Source organism: Mixophyes fleayi, chromosome 12 (genome assembly GCF_038048845.1).
Source record: "Mixophyes fleayi isolate aMixFle1 chromosome 12, aMixFle1.hap1, whole genome shotgun sequence".
NCBI lineage: Eukaryota > Metazoa > Chordata > Amphibia > Anura > Limnodynastidae > Mixophyes > Mixophyes fleayi.
The window spans coordinates 3,624,925-3,641,391 of record NC_134413.1 but is presented as its reverse complement, the minus strand read 5'-3'; the positions used below and the strand labels follow the sequence as shown (position 1 = coordinate 3,641,391).

General features: G+C 40.8%; 1 protein-coding gene across 10 annotated transcripts in view; it reads left to right on the top strand.

The window, feature by feature from the left end:
- Window positions 1-16,467, top strand: part of FOXN3 (forkhead box N3) — a 148,862-nt gene that overhangs the window by 65,713 nt on the left and 66,682 nt on the right. The window lies entirely within an intron of this gene.

Genomic DNA, 16,467 nt, shown 5'->3' with positions numbered 1-16,467 from the left:
TATCAGTTGGTAATATGGGAAAATAGAGGTGCTCTCAGGTTTTGGGGGAAAGTTAATCTATCGTTCTGATTTCTGTTTTGTTTTTTTTTTTGTTGCCTCACTTTTGTCTTGACATATTGCACATGACGCTGACCTCTCAATGTATTAGTTAGGACAGTGGGTGTTTTATCAGTAGGTTCCTGCGCTCTGTCTGGACATGGGCGAATATAGAGAGCAAATGAGTTAGGAAGTTAATGAGGGACGTCCAGAAAATCGGGTCAGATATCGATTCGTTACAGAACGATTTGCGAATCAGCTTATTTGACCTTTGTAAGACGTTTTTGTTGAGTATTTGACTTTTAAGCTATTTAATGAGATATATTATATACAGCTTCATCGATAAAATCTTCATATTTGACTTGTGTGAGGTTTTCTCAGATAATTGATTATTGATGCTGTCGCCTTTAGCTGCTCTCATCATAATCTAGAACTGAATTATTGCAGCTGTTTTTAAGGCTTTGTTTGCAGGACCATAATCTGCCCATTCATTTCCTTGTTTAAAAATAAAATCAAGCTGGAAGATTATTAATTATTTATAGGGAGCTGATGGTTTCCATACATTGGGGGGAGGGGGATGGAAACACAAGGTTAGCACGATCTGTTTGCTGAAATGTACATAGAGTATTTCCTGTTGCTGGGCGCTCGTTGGCTACACACAGAAGGGTGCGCAGGACATTGTGTAGCCGGAATTATTATTCAATAGGAACCAATGATATAATTGAGGAATGAGGACAGAGATCCTCATGCGTTGTAAAGGTACATTCCTCTGTATGGAGGCTATGGATATATTTTAAAGAACTATCAGAAGTAGCAGAACTGTGTGGGTGCCCTGCGGGGCCTGATTATCCATTAGGCTAACTAGGCTGCAGTCTATGGTGCCAGGCTTAGGGAAGCGCAAAATTGTGACCAGGAGAAAAACTAGAATTTGTTTTAAAATGAAAGAGAATAGTTGTTCTCTGAAGCACTGGTTCCCAAACTGTCGCGGGGATCTCGCAGGGGTGCATGACCAAGGCTGATGGTAAGCAAGGTGGGGGACTACTTGGTAATTATTTTGGAGACCCTAAGGGTGCCGCGAACTGAGAGTTTGGTATCCACTACACTAAAGTAAAAAGAAAGCATGAAAGAAAAATATAGTACGGTTATAATCTTGATGTATTCGCATGGTAAAGGCTGAAGACATTGAGTCATACTTGGGCGGGCGCTTGAGGATAAGCGAGTAGGAGGTACAAGGATGGTGATAGCAGCAGACGTGACAGACCCCTCCCACCACCCTCGGTAGCGCTTGTTCGCGCCTCTCTTCTGCTATACAGTTCTGATTTTAATGAAAGCGAAATGAGTGACAGGGATTGATATTACCCTTTTAAAAAGCCAAGTGAAACTGGTTTTCAAAAACACAGGAACATACACATGGGGGGAGCAGAATTTAAAATTGAGGCCTGGTTTGTTTTTACCTAACGCTTATTAGCTTTATATGGAAGGTGAGGATGCGCTATGAGTTATTTGGCCTAGGGCGGTCTGACCGCTTAATCAGTCCCTGGTCCGATACCCCTTCAGGGGTACCGACCCCCCCCCCCCCCACTTACAAGCTAACGCAGCGCTGTCTGTACCTCCTCTGTTATCGATGCATAGAGGGGACTGTGGGTGGTGACTGAAAATGTAGCATAATTATGTATATATGATTATGTCTGGATTACAGTGTTCAGATAATATGCAGTGTTGCAAATGCAACTGGTGACAGTGAGTTCAATCTGTATTGTTTTAGCTTGATGAGTATATATTCCCATCATACAATCACAAAGTGATGGGTTGGTTTGTGGTTCTATAATAATTCAAAGGATTCAAGACTTCCCAGTGTATTCCCATAAAGACTTGTTAACATTACTTTGTATTGTTAGAAAAGTTACTAATTGCTTTCTGTTCCAGGGATTAAAAATTATATTTTAAACACGGCCAGAGAAAAGGTTGTTGATGCCCAGTATGCACAGGGTATTGGAGACCATAAAGACTCGATTTTCTCTGTTCCCAGAATGCTGCTGTGATGCTTGAAGTTGCAGACAGATTTGTTTTCATTGCAGAGATTTTGTTGTTGCAATTTAAATTGCAGAGTCTGTCTGAAATTCCTGCGCTCTTAGATCTCGTTCACAGCTATCTGCATTTCATTCAATTTTTCACACGTTAATAAGCACATGAGAAGCACATTCAAGCAGCATTGGTGCTATTCGCCCTCTTTCTTATGAGCTTCCAGAATAGATTGTATTTGTTACAGTTCAACCCATGAAAAACTCACAAGTGCATTTTCCTGAGTCCTGAAAACGTAATTTGACCCAGAACTAACTATTTAAGTGAGTTATGTTTTATAAGTTTACTCCCAAACCAGGAGGATGCAGCTTATCAATTCGCTAGGAACTTTATAGGTATATTCACCAAGCGTGCAGGAATCTGTCTGTTCAATGTGAAAGGGAAAACAAACTTTCTCTATAGGTGTAAACCGATCTGTGTGTAACCTTACCGTCCGAAGAAAGACAAGATGATATCATTTAGTATTTTTACAGACGTCTTATCTTGACACTTATACTACGCTGTACAAAAACATGCCAGACTTTAAGCTTACAGTGTATTTTGATGTCTGGGACATAAAGTGACTTTGCCAAGGTCAGAAGATGCCGATATTGTGTTTTAAAATAACGTCTGTGCCGACTCTTCACAGTTCTCAGGCCAAAAACGCACTAGTAGCACAGTGACATTGTTGTACCTGTGGTGCAGATAGACTGTCGTGTAGGTGATTGATCCCTATGGTGAATGTGTAGTCACTCAAACACAGGATGCAATTGGAACGCAGAATGTTCTATTTTGGGTGCGTCCAATGGGTAAGTGAGTACAGAAGGCAGGTTTACCTCCAATGTTACCAGTGTTTTTGCTGCATCCTATGCTTGGATGAAGCACACACTGTTCCACAGGTAACACATGACCATTTCTTGTAGTACCTATAAGCTTTTTTGTGATTATTTGTGTTTTAAAAAATGATACTATGCAATATGACTCTTATAATTCCATTTAGCAATAGAAACTCAGGTGGAGATATTGGTTACTGCTTAGAATTTTTATTAAGGCTTTTGACGAGCTCTGATTTGTGTCTTGATCATAGATTTAGTATAGGAAATGTTGGTGAACTTGAAATCATTGATTACTCTCTAAGCTCCATTTCTGTATGTTTATAACTTTCATCCAAAACCATTTCAATGTTTGAATCTTAAATAGACATAATTAAGGTGTTGTGTGTACTGTATTGACTGGCGCTGCCAGTCATTGGTTACTGTACCCAGTGCCAGCTGGTCAGAGGATGACTCTGCACCCTGCAGGACTCCTGTAAAATCCAGTCCAGGTTTTGCTTTCAAGCTGATACTATAGTAAATGTTACCATGTAACACCATAATTACTGTGTAATTAAAAGACAGGGATGAAATAAGAGCAATTAACCTGGAGACGGAGGAGGGACGTCATCAAAACACATTATCTTTATTTATGAGGATTTTTACTTTTCGGCAACTTTTAATTCCTCTTTTGTGTGCCCTCCTGCAACTTTTACGAAACGCATTGCTCTTTCTTTGTAGTTTCCTTCTGAACTTTTATTCCATTTCTTGTTTATTCTCAGACAGAGTTGTTGACTTGTGTTGCCATGGATACGACACAGAGCTGTTCCCTGGAAACATTGTATCCAGTGCAGGGAGCCGGGTCAGTTGTGTTGTATCCCAGGGCAACATAAGTAAACGACTCTGCCCGGTGATATAACTACGTGGATGAAAAGCACAGACCTAAAACGGGAAGCAAAAGCATTGTGCTTAAGAAAAGTTACAGGAGGGTGTGTACAAGTCAATAACTTAGTAATGTCAGGGTGGAAACCTCTTTAAATATGTTAAAAAAATCACAGGTTTTGTTGTCGCTGCTGGAATTGAAGCATTATATGACGGCCGCAGTAAGTGGCACTTTAGGTTACTGCTAGATCTAGGTCACGTTTTAAAAATGTGCAGTCGGTGATTGTCCACTGGCATCAGCGCAGACTTTCCAGGCTGTCAGGAGAGAGAAATAAAAGGCAGCGCTTCCAGGGAAAGCTTTTCAGTAGCTGATGCCTTAAGCAGGAGACTGGCCAGTGCCTCATCCTCCCCCCCCCCCCTCTGTGTTACCCTTCTGTTCCCCAGAAAATTGCAGGAATGGCAGATTTATTTTCCTCAATAAGTTTTTATGTGTGTAATGAAGGCAGTGAAAAGTGCAGCGAGATGTACAGTAGAATGAATATATATATATATATATATATATATATATATATATATATATATATATATATATATATATATATATATATATATATATATATATATATATATATGTGTGTATATAATGTAGATTTATATTACACACGCAAATTTACATTCATCATGTGGAATTTGGGGTTGAGAATCACAGGCTCCAGCCGTTGGTAATCTGACCTGTCAGTCAGTGGATGCAACCCCCCTCCCCTCCCAGTGTCCCTTTTGCCCGTGAGTTTCCAAATTCGTTGCCATCTGGTCCTCGGCTGCAGAGAGGAATTTTTCTTGTATATGTGTTCCCATGGCAACGGCCTCACAGTTGTTAGGGAAAGTAACCAGTTGCCATAGCGACAGAGTTCCTGATGTGGCAGTTTGTGCGTTGCAGGGAGAGGCGAGTGCGGGTCTCGTGTTGTGAAGCAGGATAAGGGGATTGTAGCTTCTGATTGGGGGGGGCTGACACACTTTACACTCTTTATTTTGTGACATTCTCAGAGCCAGCTGTCTTCCTCCTTCATGTTCTATAAATGGACCTAGTCTATAAAATAGATAATATAAAGCTGTAAAAATAGTCTATAAAATACACCCTAGGGCTGGCTTAGGAGATTGGTTGCTCTCCATGTCTAGTGGAACTACAAGTTCCAGCATGCATTGTTAGCCGGTCTTGTGGGTGTACAAATCCCAGTGTTATCTTGCAGCCAGGGGATGGCAGTGAATGCTGGGACTTGTAGTTCTTCAGTCGGTAACTGATCAAGCTTTTTTGTTTTAATTTTTTTTATTCGCTTAAAAATGTGTGAAGCACTTTTGTCTTCTCAATGCAGCATTATATTAACATATACGGCAATTGCGATCTCTGCACAGCGCTGCGGATTTAGTGGTGCTATATAAATAAATGATAATGAACTGTGATTAGATGGCTAAAATGCCCCTTCATTAGCACTGTTGATTATGGTTATAATGTACCCCCTATTGTAAATTATAACCTGGAAGTGCTTTTATACAGAAGGTGACTTTTAATATCTGTAATAAATTAGAGTAGATGGTACGTTATTCCTTTATAATACACAGGTTTTCCTAATGAACACTGAAGTGATGTCCTGATGCCATCAGTACTTATCATTTATACAGATATTCTTTGCAGGAGTTTATACGTATATATTGGCCTTTATTTGAGCATTATACATGAGGAATATTGTTATAATCTGCGCCTGTTCCACTGATTCTGCCAGCGGTATCGCTGCAGATCTGTCCGTGGGCAGATGGAGCTTTCACCTTTCACTCCTGTGTACCTGAGCTTTATAGGGACTTTATATCATTCTGAGACTATGTAGCTATGTCTGATGAGTAAAACTAATGAATTTATGTCTGTGTCTGCGAGGGGCTTTGTTGTAAAGTTATAGCACCTACAGCCCTGGTGTGTAGTACAAATAGAGATCTTTTATCCCGCTCTGTATTAAATCCTCTTGGACACTGATACTAGTGAGAAAAATGCAGCTGTAAAGGGCAAATATTATGTTTTTATATCGCACCAACATATTACTCAATGCTGCGTATTGAGGGATCATGATACATATTACATAACCTACAATGACATAAAAGAGTAGATAAATATCGCCTTGCCAAATGAGCTTACAATCTAAGAGGTGTGGGGAACACTTGCTACATTAAGGTAGTGGAATGAAATAATGCAATAATATAACAGTAATAACACAATGCACGTTGGCTGGTTAACGCTCTTTCCTCCCCCAACAGTGTGCTTACAGTGGGGCAGATCTCACGTTGGGATCTCCAGGTGACACAAAGTGAGTAAATTGTAGCAGCGCTTGTGCTGTGTGCCCCGTCCGGCAGCCGCCAGTCACGGAGCAGGTTGAATCGCAGCACGTCTCCGAACGCTTGGTTAGGTTTCCGGCTTTAACCCTTTATCCAGGATGGAAGAACAGAGCTCTGGCAGACGGTGCAACGGGCTTCTTGCTGCTCAGGGTCTATTGACCAAACGGCAATTATACAATACCGAGAATATTCTGTAACGTACAATCCTCTACCACAAATATGCTGGTTTTTATAACAAGACATCATTGCGTTACATAAAATTAAACTTCCTTTTTAAAGACCTGTTTAGCCCGTAGCATGAATGCAAGTAGGCAACATTTATTTTATTCTATTAACTTGATCACATCACTGTCCAGAATCTCATTGCTCCTTTTGTTAGAGTTACTAATATGTCCAGAAGTCTGCAGAACATCGCTGTTACTCGCCCAGTATATGTAGAAGCTGGCGGAGTGCAGCTGTTGTGGTACCACATTTACCAGCATGCCCTGCCTGGCGCAGAAGACTGGCTCGTGTGGTTCTACAGAACACCTCCCTCTAAGAAACCAGGAATAGCATCAAAATGTATAAATATATATTATTATTATTATTATTATTATTATTATTATTATTATTATTTCTTATTACGCCATTTAGTAAACATCAACTCTTCAATATAATTAATAAGCCTGTTATCAATGAATATAGATTATACTATGTAGAGCATTTGTGTTTTCTCTAACATTATATCTACATGCAAATCCAGATTTTAGCCCGTGTGTTTCTCGGATTGAATGAGTCCATAGGGAGGATGGACGTGCGTCTTCCTCTGTCACCATCTGTGTAGTGTAGGTAAGAGCTCTGATCTCTGGAGCTGGATTGTGAAACGGACAGAAATGGGATGTATTCTTCCGACGTGTTAGTGTGACGGTATATGCAGCCCGCCCATTGTGCGGCTCTGCGGACCCTTTGTGGCGTCTTATAAATAACCAACGACAATGGTAACGGTCGGACAGTTCTGGTCGCTTCGTAAATATTTCTCCCATCCTCTGTTTTAGCCCGTTCTTCCATCATACTGGGCCATGTGCTTGCAATCTATTGATTACCCGTGAAATCTGTGACTGCGCTAGTTCTATTTTAACCCTGGGCTGGATTCAAAAACTTTTGGTTGTAAAATAGAACAAAAACACAAGCTCTTATTTTAATGTCGGAATTGCCTAAATTCTCCTAATCTGTGCTCTCATTGATGCCTATTATCAGTCGCTCTCAGTGGTGTTTGCAAACATTCCACAACCTAAAGATCAAACCCTTGTTAGTCATCTTTAAAAACAGACAGATTCACAGAGGAATGCTGAAATCTGGCTACAATTAGACCTTGTGTGTTGATGTGTTTTTGGACATCTATCTTTTGTAATGAAATTATCGGCTTCATTTTATCAGGTCAACCATTTATTTCCATCCTATTAGGGCCACGGATAGCCTTATTTCTTCTCGGTAGGTGCCTGAGGAGTTTCCACAAGTCTTTTTGTGGACAGTGGGTAATGTTTTGTGATCTGCAAGCTCAGGGTATTGTGAATAGAGACATCAGGGTTGTCTCTGCTCGAAGCCTCTGAATCAGAGTATGAATGACTGCAGCCCTTCTTTATACCGGAGGAGAACGGACGCCAGACCCTGTTAGGGACGCCAACAAAGAGATCATTTCTTTTCTGTCTTGCACGGGGCATCGGGTACAAGTTCTCTCCTTACAAATCCATTCCTTCCTACGCTCCGACACATGTTCTGTCTGCAAGGATGATTCCATTAAGAATCTCCAGCAGCTCGCAGAAAACGAGACCTCGTCATCATTTATTTAGTAATATTCCATCTGCAGTAACACGTTGAATGATCATACCGCTGCCAGCCCCTCCTGGGAACAAAGCGACGAGCGGGTCTCCCCTACGGCAACGCTTGTCACTAATATTTTAAATGATCTGGCGTAAGGCGCGTTCCTGAGCTAGACCGCCGAGGATGTGGAGAGAGATCACAGATTACTAATAATCAGATCTCTGTGTATAAAGTTCCAGGTTATCTCTAGATTGCAAAGTGAAAGCGAACTTGTGTCTCAGGGACGTTGCTGGTTCCTACTGAATTGATTGGCTACATCTTAATGAATATTGAATTAGCCCGCAAAATTTCCGCATCCATTCTTTGGGTGCACTGTAAACAAATGGTTTTCCTGCTGCTGTTTTGTAGATCATGGTGTTCTTAAATGAAATCACCTGAAAGGGGGCTTCTCACTGCAAGTATGAATTGAACGAATTCCTTTCCTAATAGTAGTTTGGTGGGTGTCCTTCCCTGGGTACCACCTACTGTCTGGCACACATTCCCAGTAGTGGCATGTACCCTCAGCGTTGGCACTCTCCATAGAGGTGCCCCGAGAGAGTGTAGAGCAGCGTTGACACAGAACATCGGAGGTCCAGATATTTCCATGTTCCGGGTCCCTGCTTAATGGTAGTACTAGTTTGGGACTGGAGGGACTCAAGTAAAAATAAGTTAAGATAAGATAAATTTTATGATGGGACTTTAAAACAAAAAAGAAAAGACACTTTTATCCTCAATAAATTTTAAATCACTAAGTCAGACTTTAAAGGCAATTCTAGAATGTTTAGACCAGGTTCTGTTATACAGGTATATAGTGAGATGAGAGGTCACTTTGCTGCATGGTCGTTGTACTTTGATTTGTAGTGTTCGGGGGTATAGTCCAGCTGGGGGGGACTTTCAGAGGTCTGGTTTGATGTTGTCATGTATAATATAATTTATCATATTGAGGTGTTCCTGGTCCCTGCTGACATTTAGGTGCTGGGAGTCTTGCAGGTAACTTATTATACAGCCCAAACACTAAAGTATTATGGGGGGGGGCAAATGGTATTTCAGATATCCTCATCTCCATCACCTTTATTACGTAGTGATGAGTGATTCTGTACTTTGTCCTCAGCTGTGAGGATGTGGATGAAATGAATGGGCCGTTCTCACATTGTTAGGGGTCTGTGTGTGGGTACGTACCCAGGAGATGGCTCCTTTTGGTTTTTGGAAAGTAGTAACTTATTGAATTCACAGGGTTTGATCACAGTATTCCTGCTGTAGTTGACATCTTAAATGAGGATTTAGGTGACACTTAAGCACTGAGAAACTTTACACAAAATCTTGCTAGATTGCTCTTTTTACATCTGCCTGAGCGATATTTCCTAATGTGACTTAGAGTTTCTGTTAATGCCATAACACTTTCTGTAAGAGTTGGGCTAGGTACACACTGAAGAATTTTCCATCAGACGTGTTATCTTCAATGATTGTACCTACGACTGAAGGTCCGATCAGTCTGAGGATCCATCCGTACACACCGACACGATTTACCTGCAGATCTGTGCTCTTCATCTGGTCCTCTAGTCTTCAGAGAATGACAGCACAATATTCATTCATTCATTCATTCTTGTCACACTGATTAAACCGCCTTGTTATAGCTATCCACATGTCTTAACGAATTTTGTTAGCTTCTGTGACTCTGAAACGAAACATTCTGTCTCAGAACGAACAAATGAATTATTCCTTCTACAACACTCTCTACATTTATTTCTTGGGTCATTTATCGCTAGAATGAAAAAAGCCTGACCCTGTAAACTCTATGGAGACCGTGAGCATGAGTGTATACACACTACAGGATCGGTCGGTGATTGGTTGGAAAGTATTAAACAGTACGACCAACCTAATGAAACGATGATCGGCACTTTGAGACGACTTTAGATCGTGTCACTATACACACTCACCCGATATCTGACCAAACGGTCGGATGTCGGCTGATTGGACATTTTTTGTGCAATCATTGGGCCAGTGTCTACCTAGCCTTAGATTTCTCTTGGCGCCAACATTGGCTGCTGCGTTGTACAAACACAGACATAATTCACCATTTATGATCTGATGTAACAGAACTTTATCGGAGTGTTTTGCCTGCTGTCAGATTATTCTGTCTTGTTCCTTGTTTAGGCTATTTTGTTAAATGACAGTACGTGGTTATCTCGTTCTGCCTGGAAAGGGAGCGGGTGTCAGTCTCTCCTTGTCTGGTTGGATTACACAGACGAAACTGCTGAATCTGCTCTCTCTGGATGTCGCAGCTTCCATTAAAGAGTCTTAAACGCTCTGTAACCCTTTATTTTCCACCCAGCAGACGAGTGCATCTGACTTTCCCATAGACAAAGAAACAGCAATTTGGTTTTTGAGGTAGCACCAATCTCATTATCTAAAATCTGGGGCCCAGCCTCTGCTAGCCCAGGGGGACTGCACAAATTCCTTATTCCATTCATGGTCACTGTCAGCCTGGTGACTGAAATATAAGGTTGGGTACTGCTGTAAGACTGTATCTGACATGCAGTGGGCATTGTTAGATGCTAATTGACATTCATTAAACTATGCAAATACTCAAACTTACGGAAGCCCTTCTAATACATGATCCTTCACCCATAGCATCTTGGTTTGCAGTCTCCTGGTTGGAAACTCTCTCTATGGATTCACACTTAGGGGTCTTGGCCATTGATGTCACAATATATTTATATGAGATTAACTGACATGCTTTGCTTTATGGTTTAAGCTTTTGTGGCCCATATTCAGCATTTTAGCAGCTGTCAAAGCTTTTTATGCAGACGTACTTGTTCACACTTTAACAGAACGTCAATATAAAAGTCAGCATAAGGCCAAATAATGATTTTCTTTCCCGTCATGCTTCAGATGTAGCGGTTTCCCTTTGATTTCGGTTCATTGTGTTGTGTTCGGTATATGAGAAATGTTTTGAGAAGTTGAGGTAAAGACGTCTAGCCAACCTTGGGATAATTCTGGACAACGCGTGAGTCACCATTGTATATGTGTTTTTATGCAGAATTACTTGGCAACAATGCGTTTGTGCCTCTAATGTAAAGCTGTATTGTGTTTTTCCCTTGAAGGCAGTGATGTTTTCTATGTTGCTTCAGTGACTTCTGGTTTGAGGATTAAGGTACTTTGCAAATCCCAAACCATTGTCTCCTACACAGGTCTCTGCGAAATTTGTAAGGTTGGATTTATAAAGCGGGATAATAAACAATCTCCTTAACATCCTTTGTGTAGAGTGTTTATTATTTCTTTCCTTATTTAATTCATAAACAACAAAATGTAATGGTTTTCAACATATAGAAGTTGTAATATTGTTTTGGTTAAATCAGTGCTCCGAGTTGCTGATATTTATTTATTATTAATATTTTTTACTGTTTTAAAGTAAATGTATCTGGTTCTGGACCCCACACCTCGCGGTGCACCTTCTTTGTATAGACCCCGTTTCTCAGTGTTACACCTGGCGCAGGGGGCGGGGCTCTATTGCCTGAGTAAGTCATGACCAAAACTAGACACATAATTATACATGTAAATATATTTAACAACATTCCTGAGACCTCTAAGGTTGATTTTCACTGCATTTGTCTGTATAGTCATGAAAACCTTTTGGTTTGTGCCCTTAGTAATGTATTCTTCTGTGTATTTACTGTATTACATAGTAGGATCTGCCGTACCACTCGCTCAAATGTGTAAATCTAAACTGTAACACGTTATTACACAGCAAACCCTAAATATGTTACAAGTGTTCATACAACAAAAGGGTGGGGGGGGGGGGGGCTGTGTGAATATCACCAGGATGTATGAGGTTACGGTCACCTGGAAAATGGAATCTTTGACAGGTGCAACAAAGGTGGATAATCCAGTAGATTCCCAGGCAGATTATGATATTATTGTGGATATGGGTCCTACTGTATGATGCACTAGGGGTGTAAATAATATGTGCAGAGAGCATTGATGAGGAACTCTTGTGTGTAATATAAGCAATAACATGTACTGCATCTAGCAGCCTCCTAATGTAGAGGACATTACCCATCATGGTCTAAAGGAGAACTTCAGGAGTTTTTGTAACTTTTTTTTTTTTTTTTTAGAGGGTCGCCCGTGTGGCTGAAGTGTATACGGTTGCCCATCAATGTCTCTATAGTCACAGAGTATTATCTCAGTTGGGACCGAAAAATGTATTTGCTAAAAATTGCAGAAGGACTGAAATTGTATCTTTCAGATAGATTCAAATTAAGCCCCCCCCCCCATGAAATAGCTCCTATATCTAAACAAGTTATTCCAGCACTGGTTTCTGTTACATTTGTTAATTTGCATATAGCCTATGTATGTAAATGTTTTCATGGCATGTGATTCTTTTATATTTCGGTGCAATTGTTGCTTACTACAAACCATTGTATTGTTATCGTCCCTTTTATAGGCTCTAAATGACCCCTGCACTCAATATATATTTAAGAACAATTTTCCTTACAAATCTTGCCCATAAATTAAATATACTTAAATGTAAGAGCTGCTAGTGGTATACCCAAATATGTGTATTAAATTGAACACCTCTTGTAATGTAGACCTAGTTTATAATCATCTCTGTATTATTGTAGAATGCTGGGTCATAAATGATCAGGAACATTACAATATATGCTGAGGAGACGATACATTGTAACAGCGCCTGAGATTATCCACCATTCATCTCCAGTCACTTGTTGCCTAGGAGACCTGTGTGAGTCAGATTTATTTGCACTGGTTGGATGGGGGACGCCGTTGGCTGTTGCCGCACACCAACTGCCATGAGATGGGAATTAATCGCCACAAAGTGGTCTAAACTCTATTGATTTTCTCCCTGACTCCGGGAGCCGCTGACCGCGTGGGCGTCGCAGAAAGTGTGGGGAGTTAGAATTCCAGGCAGATTCTCATGTTTATTGTTCACAAATAAAATTGCACTTCATGGATATTATAGCAGTAAAGCTAAAATTAAATGGGAATGTGTCCATTATTACGGATATTGCTGATATATTTCTGAAGAAAATACAACTTGATGCCATTGTTTTCCAAGAAATCCTGCAGCAGATTGCAAAATCAATTCAACCTGTACCAAATATAATATATCATTTATTTACCACACACTCTGCACTCAGTGATGTCACTGGTTCCTAGTGATTGGATAGGCTGCATTCTCAGTGATGTCACTGGTTCCTAGTGACTGGATAGGCTGTACTCTGTGATGTCACTGGTTCCTAGTGACTGGATAGGCTGCATTCTCAGTGATGTCACTGGTTCCTAGTGACTGGATAGGCTGCCCTCTCAGTGATGTCACTGGTTCCTAGTGACTGGATAGGCTGCACTCTCAGTGATGTCCTGATTCCTAATGAGTAATTGGTTAGGCTGCCCTCTCAGTGATGTCACTGGTTCCTAGTGACTGGATAGGCTGTACTCTGTGATGTCACTGGTTCCTAGTGACTGGATAGGCTGTACTCTCGTGCCTACTGGTCCACCTACAAAATAGCCATTTCCGCTGTATGTGAGAGATGGGTACACTTTTTGCAGAAAACACAAAAACTAACTTTCAGTTGTACCATGTGGTAATGTTTGCGTTTCCCAGCAAAGACTCAGGAGAGCAGATAGGGCAGTAATATAGAACTGTCCTGAGGATCTGAGGTTCTCTGCATTGTGTTGAAACTTGATGAATGTGTGTTTGAAGTGTCCCCGCTGTTCCACAGTTCAAAACCAGAATCAGGAGTCTATTAGACAGCTGCCCTCTTCACATCAAGTCAATATTTAGAAGTACCTTTTATCTGAATGACTCCTGTCCTAGGGGTCAGTTGGCTCGTGCAGTCACACAGCGATCAATACCCTGATTTGAAAGCTCCCATGTCCAGGAAGCACGTGTACATTGTTACTCTGTAAGTTCCACATTTGTGCATCTAGTACATGTACAGAGCGTGGTCTTATATGAACATTTCTGCTTGTGCCCCTCAAATACCTGGCATACATAACGTTCCCGTCTTCTGATGTCTGCAGTTATTACTACGACTTTAGTTTACAATCCAGAACTCTGTTACTGTCATAAACTATTGTAAATGGGAAGAAATGAGCATAAATTGTGGATAAATGAATTTCTGTCGTATGAGCGATGTTACGTGTCTAGGAAATGACAATGGATTTCTGTGTCTCTCTCTTCTGGTAATAAATCTTTGTTTTGTCATTTGCAAATGTATTTTTTAATATGTCAGAGCACTGAATGAATCGGTTGGCACGGCGTTAAGTATTATTGTCTGTAAGTAAAACCCTCTTTATAATACAGAGATCCAATGTCGACTCGTTTGGAGGGTAATAAAATGCTTAGTAGAAGAATACGGTAATTTGATTTCATTGTCTGGTTTCAGTCCTGCAGAATCAGCGGATCGCATGGATAGGATGCGTAATAATTGTGACGTAGTTGGCGACATTTCTGTGTAACTTACTGATGTTAAGGAGCAGAGTACAACATAAACCAACCATTGCTCAGTATCTCTGTGTAATTCACCTTCACTTATAGCGAATAAGGACAGATACCGATAGTAGAGAAAGAAATGGCACTAGCTAGGCGATATGGTAGCACGGTGGTTAGCATTGCTGCCTTGGGGTCATGAGTGATTCTGACCAGGTCCCTATCTGCGTGGAGTTTGTATGCTCTCCCTGTGTTTGGGTTATCTCCGGGTGCTCCAGTTTCTTTCAACAGTCCAAAAATCATACTGGTAGGGTAATTTGCTTCTGACAAAATAGACCTTGGCGTCTGGGTGTGCAGGGGTAATAGGGAATTTAATTTGTAAGCTCCAATAGGGCAGGGTCTGATGTGAATTATTACATATTCTCTGTACAGCTCTGCGTAATGTGATTGGTGCTATATAAATACATAACTATACACCACCCTCTTCCAACTCGCAAAACCGCATCATAACCTAGAATTCCGTATATAATATAGAATTAAAACTCTTGGCACCCTGTATCTGTGCAACAGTGGGGAGATTTCATTGGTGTCAGAGGTCATTGACGACTAATATAAAAATAACAGCGGTTGCCCCTGGTCACGACCGACCACGATAACGTTAGCCTGAAAGCTCATACAAGCTATACAGGTTATGGGGGGAAGCTGCATCTGGACTAAGAGACAGAAATGTTTCTGCAGACTTCACAAACATTCATCCTCACCCCTCACTAGTGTGCCCATCCAGCCAAAAAATATCCCACGCTATTTTGGGGTTGCCATCCGTGCCCTAATTTCTGCCACTTTCCTGCAATGTCAAGGAATAGGACAGCCCGGCTTGTGGTCGGAAGCCAATCATTGTATATGTTAAACTTCATAAATATATAAAATAAATATGGAACGTTTCTGGCAGATTTAATACGAGTTGGCTCAATCTATTCTTTCCCTTTGGCAGCCGGCAGTAACACGCTGCCGCTTGGGAACGGCTCTTGGAATATATATTGGAATGTTGTTGTTGGTTTTTATCCTTTTTAAACTGTCAAATAAACATATATTGCTTAATATATAATCTGTCTGTGTTTCAATCCTGCATTTAGTGCTCCAAATATAAAAATATTGTAACCTTAACATCGAGAGATATATTATATAGGATATACGTGGATGGTTTCAACTATTGGTTCCTAAACTGAGTTTTTTCCCAACATTAATGGTCTTTAAAAAAAATATCTAATAATAATAATCTAGCGTGCAAGTAAACGATTTTTCCCACAAAAGTACACACAACATGCAGAAATAATGTTAGGAGAACTGGTCGTTGTCAGTATATTTTCAGGAAATAGTCTGTAAAAAAAAAATAATAAATAAAAAATGTAAGGTCTGGCAGCGCTGCTCATTACTGCATCCAACCGTATGTGTTAAAAGCCCAAAAGGAGGGTGTTGCCCCCATTTCAGTTAGAAGGGATAATATTTACTGTAGTAGAAGAATGTGTTACTGCTACAGTCATTACCTTGTTCCTAGTCTAACCTAGAGGGTGACCAGTGGCTCTCCGGCTTTTGTGGAACTGCAAGTCCCAGCATGTCTCGTCAGCCAGACTGCCAGGACTTGCAGAGATGTGAAGTTACCTAAGATATCGAACTGTGACTATGTTACTCTGTCAATGTGCATTTACTATACAATTCACAAAGCCGTTTTCAGTTCCCAGATCTTTTGTCAACGCACAATGCAAATTTTAATCAAAAGTGCAGAAGTAATCTCAGGGGGCGGCCGTGTTTACATGTCCTTGTAGATTACAACCCATGATGGGGGGGGGCACGGAATATGGTGGAACCACTTATTACACCTGTCTGCAATCGTACAACATGACCCCCCCCTCCTCTGTATACGGTGAGCTTATACATGGGGTACTGAAGGCAAAATGCCGTAGTGCAGACAGATTATCCACCTGTTACTTTGTATTTAGGGATGTTATTTTC